This window comes from Panthera uncia, chromosome D1, assembly GCF_023721935.1.
Source record: "Panthera uncia isolate 11264 chromosome D1, Puncia_PCG_1.0, whole genome shotgun sequence".
NCBI classification, from domain to species: domain Eukaryota; kingdom Metazoa; phylum Chordata; class Mammalia; order Carnivora; family Felidae; genus Panthera; species Panthera uncia.
This window is the reverse complement of record NC_064808.1, coordinates 110,998,209-111,011,148: the sequence shown is the minus strand read 5'-3', so window position 1 is coordinate 111,011,148 and position 12,940 is coordinate 110,998,209. Positions and strand designations below refer to the sequence as shown.

At 40.5% G+C, this 12,940-nt stretch overlaps 1 long non-coding RNA gene across 2 annotated transcripts in view; it reads right to left on the bottom strand.

The window, feature by feature from the left end:
• The window catches only part of LOC125910943 (uncharacterized), a 51,871-nt gene that overhangs the window by 34,730 nt on the left and 4,201 nt on the right, over positions 1-12,940 (bottom strand). For both annotated transcript variants that reach the window (XR_007454219.1, XR_007454217.1), the window contains exon 2: positions 3,855-4,011. This is a non-coding gene — a long non-coding RNA (uncharacterized LOC125910943). The remainder of the gene's footprint in view (positions 1-3,854; positions 4,012-12,940) is intronic.

The window sequence follows — 12,940 nt, the reverse complement described above, 5'->3', positions numbered from 1 at the left end:
ACACACACACACACACACACACACACACACAAAGGAGGAAAGGAAACAAATAAAGGGAGGTTAAATAACATGCTACGAAATGAATGGGTCAAACAGGAAATCAATGAGAAAATACACTGAAACAAATGAAAATGAAAATACACTGGTAAAACCCTTCGGAATGTGGCAAAAGCAGTCTATGATGGAAGTATATAGCAATAGAAGTCTACCTTAAAGAGCAAGAAAAATCTCAAACAATCCTAACTTACAACTAAAGGAATGAGAAAAAGAACAGCAGAAGGAAGGAAATAATAGAGTTTAAGGAAGAAGTAAGGAATATACAAAGCAAAAAGACACTAGACCAAATCAATGAAACCAGGCGCTGGTTCTTTGAAAGCAGTAATCAACTTGAAAACCTCCTAGGCAGACTTTTCACAAAAAAAAGACAGAAAGGACTCAAATAAATAAAATCACAAATAAGAAAGGAGAAATAACAGTCAACACCACAAAAATACAATTAGAAGATAATATTATGAACAACTATATGCAACAAATTGGACACTCTGAGAAAAATGAACAAATTCCTAGAAACACACAAACTACCAAACCTGAAACGGACGATATCTAAAATCTGAAAACAGAAAGATACCACATCAGTAATTAAAAAAATCTCCCCCCAACACAAGAGTTCAGGGTTAGATGGCTTCAGTGATGAATTCTACCATCCATTTAAGGAAGAGGTAATATGTATTCTCCTCGAATTATTACAAAAAATAAAAAAGAAGGAAAACTTACAAATCCACCATATGAGGCCATCATTACCCTGATACCAAAACCAGATGAAGCCTCCACTAAAACCAAAAACTGCAGCGGCGCCTGTGTGGCTCAGTCGGTTTACTGTCCAACTCTTAATTTTGGATTAGGACATTATCTTGTGGTGCATGGGTTCGAGTCCCACGTTGGGCCCTGCCATGACAGTGTGGAGCATGACCAGGATTCTCTCTCTCCCTGTCTCTCTGCCCCTCCCTCACTTTTATGTACTCTATCTAAGGAAAGAAATAAACATTTTAAAAAATGTTAAAAAAATTTTAAATAAAACTGCATACCAATAGCCTGATGAGTATGTATGCAGAAATTCTCATTAACATACCTTCAAATTAAAGTCAACAATACATTAATAGAATCACTTACCATAATCAAGTGACATATATCCCTGGGCTGCAAGGGTGGTTCCACATTCACAGATCAATCAACATGATGCACCACAGTAATAGAAGAAAGGATAAGAACAATATGATGCTTTCAACGGATGCAAGAAAACCACCTGACAAAATGTCACATCCGTTCATGATAAAAACCCTCAGCAAAGTACATTGAGACTCAACCTACCTGCACATAATAAAAGTCATCTAGGAAAAACCCACAGCTTATCTCATCCTCAATGGGGAAAAATTGAAGGTTTTTCCTCCAAGGTCAGGGACAAGACAAGGATGACCCCTATCACCACTGTTATTCACATAGTACGGGAAATCCTAGCCACAGCACTCAGACAACAAAAAGAAATAAGAGGCATCCAAACTGGCAAGGAAGAAGTAGCACTTTTGCTCTTTGGAACTGACATGATGTGCTCTATAAAAAACATGAAAGACTACCTTAAAAATTGCTAGAATTGATATATGAATTCGACAAGTCACAATATACAGAAATCAAGCTACATAGATGTATTGCATTTTTGTACACGAATCATGAATTAACACAGAGAGAAAGTAAGGGATCAATCCCACTGAAAGGTTCACAAATACCACAAGATACCAGGAATATACCTAACCAAAAAGGTGAAAGACCTGTACTCTCAAGGCTATGAAACACTGATGAAAGAAATGGAAGAGAACACAAAGAAATGGAAATACATTTCATGTTCATGGATGGCAAGAACAAAATATTGTTACAATGTCTACACTCCTCAAAACAATCTACACATGTAATGAAATCCCTATCACACTAACAAAAACATTTGTCACAGACCTGGAACAAATAATCTCAAAATGTATGGAATGACAAAAGTCCCCAAACTGCCAAAAAAAACTTGAAGAAGAAAAGCAAAGCTGGAGACATCACAATTCCAGACGTTAGGTTATATTACAAAGCAGTACTGATCAAAACAGTATGGTACTGGCAAAACAACAACAACAACAACAACAACAACAACAACAACAACAAAACACAGAGGCATAGATGAATAGAATGGAAACCCAGAAATGAACGGACACCTATATGGTCAATTAATTCTCAACAAAGCAGGAAAGAATATCCAATGGAAAAAAAGATAGTCTTGGGACACATGGGTGGCTCAGTCACAAAAGCGTGTGATTGCGAATTCAGTTCACGCCATGATCCAGGGCAGTGCAGAGCATGCATGGGATTCTCTCTCTCCATTTCTCTCTGCCCCTGTTTTTCATGCTCTCTCTCTCTCAAAATAAATACATAAACTTAAAGTCTCCTCAACATATGGTTTTGGAAAAACTGGACAGCAACCTGCAAAACAAAACAAAACAAAACAACAGACAACTTTCTTAAAACATACACAAAGATAAATCCAACATGGATAAAGACCTATGTGTGAAACCTGAAACCATAAAAATCCCAGAGGATAATTTACACAGGCAGTATCTTATTTGACATTGCCTGTACAAATGTCTTTGTAGATATATCTCCTGAGGTAAGGGAAACACAAGCAAAAATAATGGGACATCGTAAAAATAAAAAGCTTCCATCACCAAGGAAATAATCAACAAAACTAAAACACCTACAGAATGATACTTGCAAAGACATCTGATAAAAGGTTAGTGTCCAAAATATATAAAGTTATACAGCACACAAAAAATGAGAAATCTGATTAAAAATGGGTAGAAGACACGAATAGACATTTTCCCAAGGAAGACATACACGTAGCCAAGAGACACATGAAAAGATGCTCAACAATACTGATCTTCGGGGAAATTAAATTCAAAAGTACAATGAGATAATACATCACATCTGTCAGAATGACTAAAATCAATGAATGATGAAACAGCAGTTGTTGCCAAGGATATGGGGAAAGAGGAAACCTCTTACACTGTGGCGAGGAATGCAAACTGGTGCAGCCACTCTGGAAAACATCATGGAGATTTGTAAAAACAACAACAAAACCTGGAAATAGAACTACCTTACGATCCAGCAATTTCACTATGAGGTATTTACACAAAGAATACAAAAATAATTCTTCAAAGGGATACATGCACCCTGATGTTTACAGAAGCATTTTCTACAACAGCCATATTATGGAAACTGCCCAAGCATCCATCAATGATGAATAAATTGAGATGTAGTATATGGAATGTAATTTTATTTAGCCGTAAAAGCATGAAATCTTGTCATTTGCCATGAGGTGGATAGAGGGAGAGAATGTTATGCTGGGTGAAATAAGCCTGTCAGAGAAAGACATATACCCGATGATTTCACGAACCCATGGCAATAAAACAAAACAAAGCCGGGGGGGGGGGGGGAGGAGACAGTGACAAACAAACTCTTAACTAGGAAACAAACTGAGGAGTTCCACAGCGAGGTGGGGGAATGGGTGAAACAGCTGCTGGGGATTAAGAAGTGCACCTGGGATGAGCACCGGGCGACGTGTGGAATTGTTGCTCTATATTGTACACCTGAAACTAATATTACACTGTATCTTTACTCACTGTAATTTAAATTAGAAGATAACATAAGGCTAATGACAGGTACAAACCAAGTTTTCTGTAGTTTTCAATCACTTCACTAGGTTGGAAAAATAACCATGAAATTTTTAAAAAAGCATGTATGATGTGGGGAGTTTGTGCCCTTACCTCGGTCTCTGGTTCCAGCAGGACTTGGAACATGGGTCCCAGCTCATTCTTCTAGAAGGTCCTGAGATGAGCATTTCATGTATCCACGTCCTAATTGAATGCAGCTCCCGTGCTTCTGAATTTCTGTTAGGGTTTCTTCCCGGAAACAAACCTGAATCTGGAACAAACCATCGACTGCATCTATGAGGTGATGTCATGAGACCCCGCAATCCACGAGTCCTTTAGTAAAATACGTCTTGTTCAAAAACTGTCCTGGAAGGGGTGGAATGAAACACGGGAACAGCCCAGAAAATGCAAAGGCCTGTGCAGCTCAGCAACCAGCTTGCCCAGTGAAGCCACCTGGCGCCCCCTCCTCAGCACTCAGTACAACAAGACAGCCTCTCTCTGGTGACTCAGGAGATGCCAAGTTGCTGCAAAGCTCCCAAGATCTCCCCTGGGGCTGGTGGCAGAACCTGCTGCAAATGCAGCTCTGCTGTCTGTACTGAGGCGCCAGCAGAGGCCTGAGTCCTCTGAGAGCAATAGAAGCCCTTCCTGATCTGAGGTGCCCTGGGTCAGAAAAGCAGATGGTGTGCCCTCTGCTGGCTATCACTGCCCGGCAGAGGAACCCGCCCCTCCGGGTCTGTGGTGCTCGAGCTCTCTCTGCTGACCACCATGGGAATTTCTTCAATGTTGAAGGCCCTGGTTGCTCAGCTGAGAGACCAAAGGTGCTCTGAGCAACTAAGCCTGTTCTCCACATGGGGAAGGGTTGTAGTGACAGGGCCTGGAACACAAAGAAATCTTTTCTTCTCCTTTCTTGTGAATGAAGAATGAAACAGAATTTATTAACGTAATGACATCATTTTTAATGTTTTAAGCAATGTTCACAGAAAAATAGACTGCCAATTTACACATGCTGAACAAGAAGTAATTTTATTTACCACCAAAATAATTAGGTTAGATAAAGAATGGACACCTTGAGAGAAAGAGATACCGGCTTTCAGCTATGGAATGAATGAGTCCTAGGGATACAAGGGACAGCCAATGTAATGGTGTCAATCCTGTCATAATACTGTTGCATGCTTTCACATGATAGCTACACTTGTGGTTAAGTACAACATAATGTATAGACATATGGAATGGAATGACGACAATGTATGCCTAAAACTAACACAACAAATGTGTGAACAATATTTCAATTAAAAATAGACATGCTTTACACTATCTTCAATTTCTCCTACTTTGCCAATAAACTATCATTCCTGGGGCGCTTGGGTGGCTTAGTCGGTTAAGCGTCCGACTTTGACTCAAGTCATGATTTTGCATCCATGAGTTTGAGCCCCACGTCAGGCTCTGTCCTGAGAGCTCAGAGCCTCGAGCCTGCCTCAGATTCAGTGTCTCCCACTCTCTCCCCCCTCCCCAGCTTGGGTTCTCTAAAAAAAAGAAACATTAAAAATGAAAAATCATTCCTCATTTAGAATCTGTGAATTCCCATTTATACCAGATTCTCTAACATCACCTTCTTGATGTTGAAAGCTTATCTGAAAAGTCACTAATAATATCTTTGATGACACATATGTGACAAGGTCAGAATGCAACTTACAGGGAGCTACACATCTGTTGTGAATTTACAGTATGTATCATTGGCTAATATTTCCAATGAAATGTGCTTTAGGGATACGGATGGATGAAATAATGTCCATCAGTCATATAGGTAAATATCCTATAGGACCACTATGCCTTCAATTACTAATTGCCATCTCTTCAGAATTAAAAGAAAGCTGGGACAAGAAAATGTCTTTGAATTTGATGTAAGAGAAGACTATGGTGTTTTAAAGGGTCCACCTACCTTCTGGAATCCTCAGATTTGTTGTGGACAGGAGGATAGCAACCTATGATATGGATGCACACCTCTAGTCCCAGAGGGAGGATATGGACCTTATTGTCAAATATTTTTCTATCAATATTACTAGTCCACCTCTGCCAGGTCCAGACTGCCAGACCTGGGGGCAACACAATGTCTGATGGCTGAGTCCAGAGCTTGAGGAAGGCCAGCTGGTGGGGGGAGGGGGGAAATCCAACAGGGCCTGGGGCATTGAGGGAGATGGCCCTGGGACACCTCCCCACAGGGCAGGCTCTGGGGTGTACCTGCCAAAGAGCAGCACAATCTCCCTCAAGACATCTCTCCATGACAGAACGTGAGGCTGAGCCTCACAATTCCCGAAGAAATGAGGGATACCCATCTTTTCAATTCCAATGGCCTCTGCAGAACTTGGACCCAGGGATGTTGGAGTCTTGGGGTCATGGAACTCTGATGCCCATGATACAAGCCCTTTCTGCCCCAGCACTCAGAGCCACTTCATACATCCCCTCTCCCCTGGCCCCTCTAACCCTGTCCACCTACCTGGACCAGGTCTCTACTTTCCACCTTGTACTTCCTCTTTGTCTCTGTTTCTCTCTTACCACATCTCTCTGTTTCTTCCTTTCACTCTCTAGGGAGTGGTGTAACATACAGTGCCAAGCTTTGTTCTTATACATGTGAATATCCAATTTTCCCAGCACCAGTTATTCAAGAGACTACTCTTCTCCACTGTGTATTATTGACTCCCTTGTCAAATACAAGGTGACTGTGCATGCATGGGTTTAGTTTGGGCTCTCAATTTCTGTTCCATTGTCTTGTGTGTGTGCTTATGCCAGTGACATAACTGATTTCTTTGTGTTAGAATGAAGCTTGAAATCAAGAAATGTGATGCCTCCTGTTTTGTTCTTTCTTGCGTTGGCTACTTGGGGTCTTTGTGTGATTCCAAATACATTTTAGGATATGATTTTCTAATTGCATAAAAATTGCATCGGAGTCTTGATAGAGATTGCACTGAATCTCTAGATGGCTTTGGGTAATATGGACATTGTATCTATATTAATTCCTCTGAAAGTTGGACATGGGATGGCTTTTCACTGACTTGTGTGTTCTCCTCTTTCTTTCACCCAAATTGAATTTCCTCCATTCCTGCACACAGGTTTTATAGTTTTCTGTAGAGAGATTTTCATTTCCTTGGCTAACTGTATTGCTATAATTTTTATTGTTTTTGATGCTATTGTAAATGGGATTGTTTTCTTTACTTCTTAGATAATTGGGTTAGTGTATAGGAATGATACAGAATTTGATATGGTGACTTTCTATTTTGGAACTTTACTGCATTTCTTGATTAGATATTAACAGGTTCTGTTACATTAAACTTTTTATTTCAGTCCTTTACCTTATTTAAAAAAAAAAACATGTTATTTGGGAATAGCTGACACACTATGTTACATTAGTTTCAGATGAACAACATAGTGATTGGAAAAATGTATACATTCTGCTACGCTAACATAGGTGTAGCTATCATCTGTCACCATGCATCACTACTCCAGTACCATTCTCTATGTTCCCTATGCTATATCTTCTATCTGTGATTCATACATTGCATAACCAGAAGCTTGCATCACCCAATCCCCTTCACATATATATGGCATCCTTGCCTTGTGCCTGATTTTAGTGGAAAATCTTTCACAATTTCACTATTGAATATGATATTAGCTGTGGGCTTCACATACATGGCCTTTCTTATGGTGAGATATGTTCCTTCTACACTGAATTTTAAAGAGTTTCTTAGCACAAATGGATACCAAAATTTCTTGGGACTTCTTTTGTGTGTCTATTGACATCGTCACATGAGTTTTCTTTTTATTTTTTAAAATTTATTTATTTAGTTTAGTTTAAATGTATTTATGTCTTTCTTTAGTATTTATTTTTTCAAGTTTTTATTTATATTCCAGTTGGTTAGCTTACAGTGTAATGTTAGTTTCAAATATAGAATGTAGTCATCCATCACTTACATACAACACCCAGTGATCCTCACTACTAGTGCCCTCCTTAGCTCATCACCCATTTAACCCATCCCCCTGCCCACCTCCCTTATAGTAACCCTCCGTTTGCTATTTATAGTTAAGAATATTGTTTCTGGTTGATTTTCTTTCATTCAATTATGTGAGGGGTCACACTGATTGATTTGCATTTCTGAAACATCCTTCCTTTGCAGGGAAAAAACCCTTCATCACGGTCAATGATCCTTTTAATGTGATGCTGAATTTGGTTTGCCTGTACATTATTGGGAATTATTCATCTACATTCATCACGGGGATACTGGCCTATAGATTTCTGTTCAGGTAGTATCCTTCTCTGGCTTCCCACCAGGGTAATTCCAGTGTCAGGAAATGAGTTTGGTGTTCATTCCTTTTGAATCAGTGAGACGGCTGCTGTTAGTTCTTCTACAAACGTTTGGTCAAATTCACCAGTGAATCCACCTGGTCCTGGGCTTTTATTCCCTGGGAGAACTTCGATTACTGATTCAACTTACTTACATTGGTTATCTTCTTGTATTGATACAGTCTTCCTTTAATGGGTCTGTGCAAACTTTCTATTTCTTCCTGGTACAGTCTTAGTAGGTTGTGTGTTTCTAAGAACCTATCCATTTCTTCTAGGCAGGCGGTTTGCTGGCATCTAATTTGGCCATAGTCGTCTCTTTGTCTCCTTTATGTTTCTTTGGTATAAGGCGTAATGTCTTATCTTTTATTTATAATTCTTTTGAATTGGGTCCTCTCTCTGTCTTACCATAGTCTATGTATAGTCTTGACAATTTTGTTTCACTCTTCTGAAAACCCCTGTTGGTCTTCTTCATATTTTCTATTGACTTCATGGTCTCAGTTTCATTGGTTTGCACTCTCGTATGGATTACTTTCTCCCTTTTGAGAACATTGGACATAGATTGTTGTTTTTTTTTCTAGTTCTTTGAAGTTAAAGGTAGGTTGTTCATTTGACTCCCAAATCTATCCTCCACGCATGCAAATCCAGTGGATCATCAGAGAACCTTCAATAGGTCTTTTCTGTCCTATTTCTCATTTTCAGAACTCTGAGGAATTAGGATCAGAAAATTTATTTGAAGACACAATAGATGAAAACTTCCCTAATGCAGAGAAGGAGACAGATCCAGAAGCAGGAGGCACAAAGAACCCCCAATATATTCAACAGAAGCAGACCCACACCAAGTCATATAGTAATTAAAACCCAAAATGTCATGATCAAGAAAAATTTTCACAGCAGAAAAACAAATGATGACAGTTACCTACAAGGGAAACCCCATAAGGTTATCACTGGATGTTTTTCAGAAGAAACTTTGAAACTGTAAGTGACCAGAATGGTATGGTAAAGGTGCTGAATGGAAAACATCTGCAGCCAAAGAGAGTCTATCCACAACACTATCATTCAAATGGGAGGAGAGATCAAGAGGTTCCCAAATAAATACTCAGCGAGCTCAACACCAACAAACCACCCCTGCAAGAAATGTTAAAGGGGACTCTTTAAGTGGAAAAGAAACACCGAAAGTGACCATATTAAAGTGCAAAATGCAAAAGCAATACAAATGTGTATATCTGTAAAACATCAGTCAAGGTATTCGGGATATGAAAGGTTTTGAAAGAAGAACAACTACATAGCTATAACACGGGGAGGAGAGGAGTAAAGAACCGGTTCAAACTTAAGCAACTATCAACTTAATATAGACTTCTATATGCAGAAGTGGTTAGGTACAAACCTCATAATAACCACCGAACAAACACCACTAATACATATACAGAGTATAAAGATAAGCAATTTCAACTGTGAAATTGTGATGAAACCCAGCAAACCAAAAAAAGAGAAAGAGAAGAAAGGATCAGAAAAATTCAGAAACAACCAACATCAAGTGATAATAGGACAAGTACATGTCTATCAATTACTTTGAATGGTATCAGAATAAGTGCTCAAATCAAAGGCAACGGGTGCCAGATAGGGACAAGTGGATTACTCAATCGCTTGAAATTTCGAATCTTGATTTCAGCTTAGTTATGATCCTAGGATCATGGGATTGAGCCCCAATTGAGCTCTGCACTGAGCGTGGAACTTGGTGAGGATTCATTCTCATTCTCATTCTCTCTCTCCCTCTTTCTCTCTTTGTCTCTCTCTTCCCCCATTCCCCCCACCCCGCCCTCCCATGCCTGTGCTCTCTCTCTTCATAATAAAAAGCACTGGATGATAGAATGAATACAATATAGGACCCATCTATTTCCACCTACAAAAGACTAGTTAAAAAACAAAAGTATCAAAAGAAAACTGCAGTAGCCATACCTATATCATAAAAAATAGATTTAAAAAGAAAACTGTAACAAGAGACAAAGAAGACACTATACTAATAAAAAGTACCATCCAGCAAAAAGATAGAACAATTGTAAACATATAAGCGTTCAACCTGAGAGCATCCAAATACACAAAACAGTCAAAACCTAAAGAACTGATAGTCATACAATCATAGTGGGGCACTATAACACCCAAATGACATCAATAGAAAGATCATTCCATCAGAAAATCAACAAGAAAGTAGTGACTTTGAATGATAGAGTAGACCAGATGGACTTAAACCTTATATTTTAGACATTCCAGCCTAAAACAGCACAATACACATTCTTTTCATGTGCACATGGAATATTCCCACACTCGATAAAATATTACATCATAAAACAAGCCAAAACAAAATCAAACAGATCGACGTCATACCATGTGTCTTTTCAGACCACAATGCTATGAAAGTAGAAGACTACAACAAGAAAAAAAATCTTGAAAAGGTGCAAAAAAATGGAAGTTAAATAACATGCTACTAAACAATCAATACCTAAACCAAGAAATCAAAGACAAAATCCAAAATGACATGGAAACAAATGAAAATGAAAACACAGCAATCCAAATTTCTGTAAAGCAAGAAAACTGGTTCTACCAGGGAAGTTTATAGCAATACAGGTCTGCCTCAAGAAAAAGAACACCCTGAAGTAAACTCCATGAACTTATAACTATAAAAGCCAGACAGAGGACAACAAACACAACCCACAAACAGCAGAATGAAGAAAATAATTCAAATCAGAGGAGAAATAAATGATATCAAGATTAAAAGTATGCAACCCAAGGAAAAAAATGGATACGGCAATAAGTGAAATCCTACCACACCGAGAGAGGGCAGGGTGATGGCATGAAACACTCCACAACCAAGCTGGAATGGGGCGAGGCAAAACAACCTCCAGTGCAGGGAGACAGGGGTGATAAAATGAACGCAATCTCTCACAGATGGAGGGCGGTGTCCTAAATGAACAACCTCCCGCTCCAGGTGGGAGTGCAAATAAGACCTACTTCTTGTTGAAGCCCTAACCCTAACACTAACCCAAATCCCAACAAGTCCTAAACCTAACAGCTAACCATAACCATAGCCCTAATACTAAACCCTGCCCCTATCCCTAGCTCTAAACCCAACCCTAACCCTACAGAACCGTAAAAGTAAACATATCCCGTACTAACCCTAACCCTCTTACCCTAATCGTAAACTCTAATCCTAAAACCCTAACCCTATTGCTCTAACTCTACCTGCTAACCCAAAAATTGTAAACCCAAAAACTAACACTAACCCTAACCATAAAATTCTAACACTAACCCTAACGCTAACCCCTAATCCAATCCCCTAACCCATAACCCAAACCAAAGTCCTAGACCTAGACCTCACCTTACTCCTAAACCTAACGCAAACCCTAACACTAACGCTAACACCTAACCCTAACTCTACCATCAACCATAACCCTAACTCTCAAACCCAAACCATAACCCTAAACCTAAGCCTAACCCAAGTCCAAAGCTAATGCCTAAACCTAACTCTAACTCCAAACCCTAACACTTAACCATAATCCAAAACACTAACCATAACCCTAAACCCAACCTTAATGCATAAACCTAATTCTAGCCCCTAACACTAACACCTAACACCAACCCTAACCGTAACCCTAACCCCTAACACCAAACCCAATCCCAAACCCTAACCCAACACACATGACACACAAGAATGGTGTCACCTCGGCACTGGTGAAGTCCCTGGACAGAACATTAACCCTAGTTAAGGATATCTCTGAATGGGGACCCAATTCCTATCTCTGAGAACACCACAAACAATGGGCACAAAGCGGTGCAGGATTACTTGGCATGGGACATGGAACATCATCATGACATTTCCAATGCCCGCATGATGCTGCACAAGGGGGACAATGAGACCCAACTGAAGATGGCACACACAGCTGGCCCTGGATCACAAAGATTAAGCCTGAACAGACCGCTCCAATGAGGCCTACACTCAATCCTCTGGGAAGACCACTACCCTGCAACGTTTCAGTGCTTGGAGATTCCTGGGACCTAACCCTAACCTTAACTGTGAAACTCACATACCGCTCAAACTAAGCCTCATCCCAACTCAAACCTAACCCTGCACATGACCCGCACCCGCGCATGGACCCTCATTCAGCCTTCCAGGGTGATCATGGCAATGATGTCGCTTCGGCCCTGGCAACGTCCCTGGACCGAAAGTTAACCTTGGCTAAAGCTTTCTCCTAATGGGGACCCAATTCCTAAGTCTGAGCACATGACGGACATGGGCTTCAGAGCGGAGGAGGATTACTCAGCATGGAACCTGGGATAACACAAGGTCATTTCCAAAGACCAGAAGGAGCTCCACAGGGGACTTCCTGAGGTCTAAGCAAGGAGTAGCCCTGGCACCCAAAACTCAGCCTGACTGGGACCCTCCTTAGACCCCTCTACTCAGCCCTGCGGGGGGACAACTGACCTACTGGGGGTATAGTGCCACGAGCCCCCTGTGACCAAGCCCTAATCTTAACGGTGACCCACAGTATATACGTGAACCTAAACCTCACCTCATCTTTAACACTCACCCTAAACCTGACTCGCACCATGCATGTGCCCACACATCATTGACACAGGCAGATCACAGGACTGGTGTCAATTAGCCCTAGAGATTTCCCTGGCCCAAAGCCTAAACGGAACTAAGGCTATCTCCACATGCGGACCGAATACCACAGTTGTATGGCATTGGGAGCCAGAGACTGATGCTGGTTTGCTCCCTCCCTGTGCCCTAAACTCAGCTCTTCGCAGAGACAACTTCACCACTGTGGGTTCGGCGCCTGGAGCCTCCTGGGACCTAACCCTAACCCTA